Source organism: Cyanistes caeruleus, chromosome 2 (assembly GCF_971803275.1).
Source record: "Cyanistes caeruleus chromosome 2, bCyaCae1.hap1.1, whole genome shotgun sequence".
NCBI lineage: Eukaryota > Metazoa > Chordata > Aves > Passeriformes > Paridae > Cyanistes > Cyanistes caeruleus.
In genome coordinates, this window is record NC_141702.1 from 34994092 (window position 1) to 35000699 (window position 6608).

Sequence of the window (6608 nt, forward strand, 5' to 3'; positions counted from 1 at the left end):
TGAGAAATACCCATTCATAAAAGCAAATAAGCAATCTCCCTTTTCAAACATCCAAGCAATGACAAGTAAAAGCAAAATACTTCCATGGTCCCTGGTGGAAAACAGAATTACTACCAGCAGTCCTTTGCCTTGTCAGGGCAGGAGGTTTAAACACCTTCTAAAGACAGCATATGACAATATTCACATCCCAACACAGAGGCAACTTGATAAAGACGGTGCTGATCTCCTCATGATGAATTGTCCCCAGCAGTCACCTTTCCCCAGGCTGCAACAGGCTACCCTGAGAGAAACCCTACCCAGGAAGATTTCCTTGCTGGGGACAACACAGGAACCTGCAGATACATGCCCTCTTGTTACAGCCAATGGTTCAAAAACACCAATTCTTCCCATGCCCCAACAGCAAAAGTTTATCATTAGAAATATGAAGCAGTTTAAAGAAAACCCAACTCATTTTTTCAATTATCAAACTAAGAAAAACTTAATTCAGCTCAGACACATACCTACAACTACAGAGGTGAATCTTCCAGTTTTATGCCCACCATACCAAACCAGGTCGGGGGAAAAAACAGAGATTCTAAGGTTAAATTTTGCATAAGTAAAACACCCACAAAGCATCAGAAGAAAAAAGGGTGAAGGAGCAGGTAAGAAACAAAGGTGGACAGAAAGAGTGAGCAAGAAAAGGAAGGCAGGAGACATGAATCCAATCTTAAAATGAGAATCCTCCCAACACAAAAGAATTATATGATTAAAGCTGTGTATTTATTCTCTGATATCAACCAAAAACCATGATACAAATTTTGTGGTGCACACCAAAGACACAGAAAAACAGATGCTACTGTAGCAGATCAACATCATATATATTTAGGCACAAAAGTGGACACTGAGGGCAAGAAGATGTGATTTTAAACATTTTGTACCAATACACATATTATCCTAAACTTGTGTTACTTGTACTTATGCATTTCATTAAGGAAATAAACCTGTGAAGGCAATTTTCATTAAGCTGTGAACATAATGCAGAAAGTAAAAAGTCAGCAACTATGAGGGAATAAACAGTTTGGAGGGGATTGCCATGACACACAAAATAGTCATGGCACTGATAAATAATTCATTTGTTTCTTGGCTTGATTGTTAGTTTTAACTGTGTGTTTTCCAGCTAATGGAGACTATGCAACCTAAGTCCCTTGAAATAGAGTTACTTGTATTTTCTCTGTAATTTTAACAACTTGATTAGTATTGCCTATTTGTAACTGTTTGCCTTTGCAATGTTTGTGCCTTATTATTGAAAACATGGATTTGCTTTCTGTTTCAATGTACTGTGGTTCTCAGTTAGATTGTCATTGCTCTAAGCTTTAAACCTGTTTCTGTCCTCAAACAAGTTTTCTATCAGTTTAAATCCCTTAAATTCAATGGATTTTGACTTGACTGACACCAACAGAGGTGAGAATACAATGGGTATCTTCATATTTGCTGCCCTGTAAGCACCCACATAAAAGACGTGCAAAGCTTTTTTCTCAGAATATCCAGTTTCCTAAAAATTTTGGAAGTGTTTATGCCTTGAATAAGTTTTAAGCTTTGAATCACCCTTAAAAACCATTTTTTTCTTTGAACATACATTATGAAACAAATGGATTCAGCTGTAAGTTTACATTTCAATTCACCGTTTCCTTTCACAATACTGAAATGCTTCATTCTGGACATAAATTATAGACCCATAAAAACATAGAATTGTTTATCTTCTAAAAGACCTTTAAGGTTATCAAGCCCACCACTGAACCATGTCCCAAAGAGTCATACCTACACATCTTTTAAATACCTCCAGGGGTGGTGATTCAACCACGTCCCTGGGCAGTCTGTTCCAATATTTCAACCCTTTCAGCAAAGACATTTTTCCTAATACCAAGCCTAAACCTACCTTAGTGCAGCTTGAGGCCATTTCCTCTTGCCCTGTCATCTATTATCTGGAAGGAGACCAACATCCACACGGCTACAGGCTCCTTTCAGGTAGTTATAGCGAGCCACACGGCTCCCCCCGAATCTCCTTTTCTCCAGGCTAAACGACCCCCAGCTCCCTCAGCCACTCCTCGCAGGACTTGTGCTCCAGACCCTTTGCCAGCTTCTTTGTCCTTCTCTGGACTCACTCCAGCACCTCAATGTTCTTCTTGTAGTGATGGGGCCTAGAACTGAACTCAGAACTCAAGATGCATCCTCAGTGCCTCTCCACTTGGCACTGGAGAGGAACAATCCTGGTCCTGCTGGCCACATTATTGCTGATACAAGCCAGGATGCCATTGGCCTTCTTGGCCACCCAGACAAACTGCTGGGTCATGTCCAGCTGGCTGCCAACCCCTCATCTTTTTTTAACAGGAACTTTTCACCAGGCCTGTAGCACTACATAAGGTTGCTGAGACCCAAGCACAGAACCCAGCACTGCCTTGTGCACTTCAAACCTCATGAAATTGGCTCTGATCCATCTCTCCATCTCCTGTACAGATCTCTCTGCAGAGCTTTCCTGCCCTCCAGCACTCCTATCCAGCTTGGGAACACAGGGGAATACCCATTCCCTACTAAAATAAACCCCAGAGAGATCAGCATTAAGTGTCTGTGCACCATGACCCAAGTGCAGAAGAGGTAGCTTTTCCTGGAGGAGCTCTGAATTGTGATGCCTCTCATGACCTCAGCTGTCTCCAGTCCACTCTCTTCTCTGTGACAGGGAACAGGGGCTTCCAAGGGGTGAGATAAGTAACTTACTTCCCTGTAAGTGATAAGAGAAAACTTCAGCTCTTTGTGGGGTTCAAATTCAAGGTAATACAATTTTCTAGTAGGTGAGCCTGGCTGGCTACCAGGTGCCCACCAAAGCCACCCTACCATTTCCCCACCTCAGCTGGTGAGGGAAAATACAGGGAAAATACAATGAAAGGCTCCTGAGCTGAGATAAGGGCAAGGAGAGATCACCAGTTACCGTCATGGGCAAAACAGTCTCAGCTAGGGGAAACTGGTTTCATTTATTATCAATAAAATCAGAGTAGGGTTATGAGAAATAAAACTGCATTTAAAACACCTTCTCCCTGCCTCTCCCTTCTTCATGGGCTCAATTTCACACCCATTTTTTCCTACCTACTCCCCAAAAGTGGTGCAGGAGGACAAGGACTGAGGGTTGTGGTCAGTTTATCACTTTACATCTGCTGTTCCCTTCTACTCGGAGGGAAGACCCCTCATACTCTTCCACTGCTCCAGTGTGGGGTCCTTTCCGTGGGAGACATCCCTCCACAATCTTCTCCAACATGAGTCCTTCCAATGGGCTGCAGCTCTTCATGAACCTCTCCAGTGTGGGTACCTCCCACAGGTTGCACTCCTTCAGGAACAGTGTGGGTTCTGCTCCATTCTGGGTCCCCCAAGGGGTCACAATACTGCCAACAAACCTGCTCCACTGTGGGCTCCTCTATCCACAGGTCCTGCTCCAGTGCAGACCTCCCACGGATTTACAGTCTCCTTTGTGCATCCATCTGCTCTGGTGTGGGATCCTCCACAGGCTGCAGGTGGATTTCTGCTCCCCCAAGGCCCTCTGTGTGCTGCAGTCAGAGCTACCTCACTATGCCCTTCCCTACAGGCTGCAGGAGAGTCTCTGCAGACCTGGAACACCTCCTCTCCTCCTTCACAGACCTTGGTATCTGCAGAGCTGTTCCTCCCACATATGCTCGCTCCTCTCTCTCAGATTGTTGAACAGGATTTTTCCCCTTTCTTAAGTCTGTTATCCCAGAGGCAGGACCCCCATCACTGATGGGCTCAGCCTTGATCAGCTGTGGGTCCATCCTGGAGCCAGCTGGAATTGGCTGTGTCAGACACGGGGGAAGTTCTGGCAGCTTCTCACAGAAGCCACCCCTGCAGCCTCCTGCTACCAAAAACTTGTCATGAAAAACCAATACAGATTTCTTATTTCTAGGACTCTTCCACTAAAAAGCAAGGGAATATCCCTTCTCCTGCCATCCATCCCTTTAAAGGTAACAGGTTCCCAAAGAGAGAGTTTGTGAAGGAGCATTTAGCTATTTCATTACATCAATAGCAATTTCTTGTACAAAATATCTTCCCATAGGTTTGCTGCTGGGATGACACTGGATCTGTCTTCAGGTCCTTCAAGCCAGTCTCTATAAGTGGATCCTGCTATTTTCACAGTCTGTCAATGCAATCACAAGAGATTCCCAGACCTCCGTTTCATAGGTTTTCCATTTACACATAGGAAATGGCACCTTTTACTTCTATCCTGTTTCTGAGTCATATTAATAAGTTCAACTGCTTTATGTATTACCAGCTTCAACGCTGTTCTGTTTTTCAAATCACAACTGTTTTCATGTCAGTAAAAGAATTTCAAACCACAGGAAATTCTGAGGATGAGGTAAAAAAATACACAGAGCTATCAGGAAGCAGAGTCAAATCTGCAATTGAAAAAATATGAAAAGAATGTTACTTTCACACTCAACTTTTAATTTCATCATTCGTTAAAGATGTAAATGAACAAGATTAATAATTCAGACAGTAAAGGAAAGCCTTTGAAAATCTCTAAATAATTCACAAGTCCTGACATTATATAGCCTTTGTCATACTGATCCATCAACCCTGGGTAAGACACTGAAGAAAGAATGAAGTTACTATCCAATTCTCTCACAACTCTCTCATATTACGGTTTATGAACAACAAAACTCTGCAAATCAGAAGGTCACAAAAAGAAAAAAAGCAGCCCATATTCACCAGTGCTCTGTACTAACAAGATGAAACTAGCAAGATGTACTAGCAAGAGAAAGGGAAAACAGGAGCATTAAAAACACAGTTTAAAACTTCAACACCTGACTTGCAGCCCAAGAAAATCCACTCCTTTGACTTACCCAGGCTCTAACCATAAAGTATGTGAAAGGTTGAAGAAATTCAGAAAATATTCATCATACAGAAACCATTCTAAAAGAAATCAAGGTTTGCCAAAGCTAGTGAGCCTAAAAAATATATAAACACATATTTCTTTCTATAAAGCAGCACTTAGAATTTTTATGTCTTCTGTATAGAAGAATAAAAATTGTCTTCAAATAGGCATTTACACCATCCACTGAACTAAAATTAAAATTTTTCAATATAATAATGATAATGAACTATATATACCTTCCTCTTTTTCACCTCTTTTCAGTTCTGGTCAATATTTTGAGTCACAGGTCATATATATAGATGGATACTACAGAAAAATGTAAGTTATTAAATTTAAGAAACCCTGTCTTCTTAATAAATATTTGATATTTCTGCTAGGGCTCCTGGCATAAAACATTCCAGAATGAGAGTCATCCACCATTTGCCTGGCTGCAGTATTTGGGCTCCAGTCCCATATACACACGTATTTTGTGGCTAACCCTTTAGCGAGAAAGCCAGAGGATGCTTTCAGAAAAGAGTTATTTCCAGCTACAAAGCTGGAAACTTCCTAAACTCTCCATCATAGAGTTTAAAATATCTACCACCACTCAGGAGAGTGTCCTGAGGAGCAAAGGGATTAAATAGAATTAAACACCACAAGGCATACTCAGGTTGAGATTTTGAGAAGCAAGGAGGTTCTGCAGCAGGACTTTGCTTACCCAGCACTAAACAGAGGAGACATCTCTGACTAAGGTGGTTGCCAGGCTCTTTTGTAGCCACTAGAGAGTATGAACACCTGGAAAAGGGGGAAAGTAAAATTGATTTGGAGGTCCTTAAGCAGACTCTTCAAAGGTTGCCCAACAGCACTGCCGTAAGGATAGATCAAATATTTGGGGCTTTGAGATTCTACAGACTGATGAATAAGAACTGAACATTCATGTCATCCCACAAACACTTTAGATGGCAGGACTCTTTCCTGACCTCTGCACGAGCACAACAGTAGGGGTTTAAGTCTTTATCTTGAGCATATATCAAAGGCTCAGAAAGGTAGAAAGGAGGATCAAATAGGTCCTTAAACCTAATCACAGCTGCTAGGCAGGCAGATATTTCACTTGAGACATCTGTATTTGTAATGGTCTTCTGAGGCCAGAAAGAAGACTGAAAAACACTTTTTACAAATCCTTTCTTAGAAAGTAAGTCCTCTGTAAAGGAGAACAAAAGTGTTCCTCTAGGAAAAAGAAGGATTAGAGTATCAAGCCCATCCATTGTAACAGCTCAAAAAGGCAATGAAAGCAAGAGGGACTATGTTGCACAAGCCTTTTCTAAGTTAATAAATACTTAACTCACATCAGCAGCTTCTACAGAGCACTTCAATGGGACCAGAATGGAAAGCAAGCGCTCCCCCAGCAAAGGAAAAGCTCTTTGGTTCAGACCTTCAGAGTGTCTTTCCAGTGCATAGAAATTCGTGTGGGTATGGCAGTATTTGAAAATACTGAGAGGTCTCTTTCACAGAACACAGTCTATACATCTGCCAGACATCCACTCTAGTAGGACCGTGAATTCCCATGTCAGGGAGACCCCGCTCTTCCTAGGCATTTCTACTTGCTGCTTCCATATGCTTTGGTAGCTCAGCATTTCTTCTGCCACTAAACTGAAAAACAACTCCCCAAGATGACTGACATCTAATTATTTACATACATTTACAGACCTTTACACAT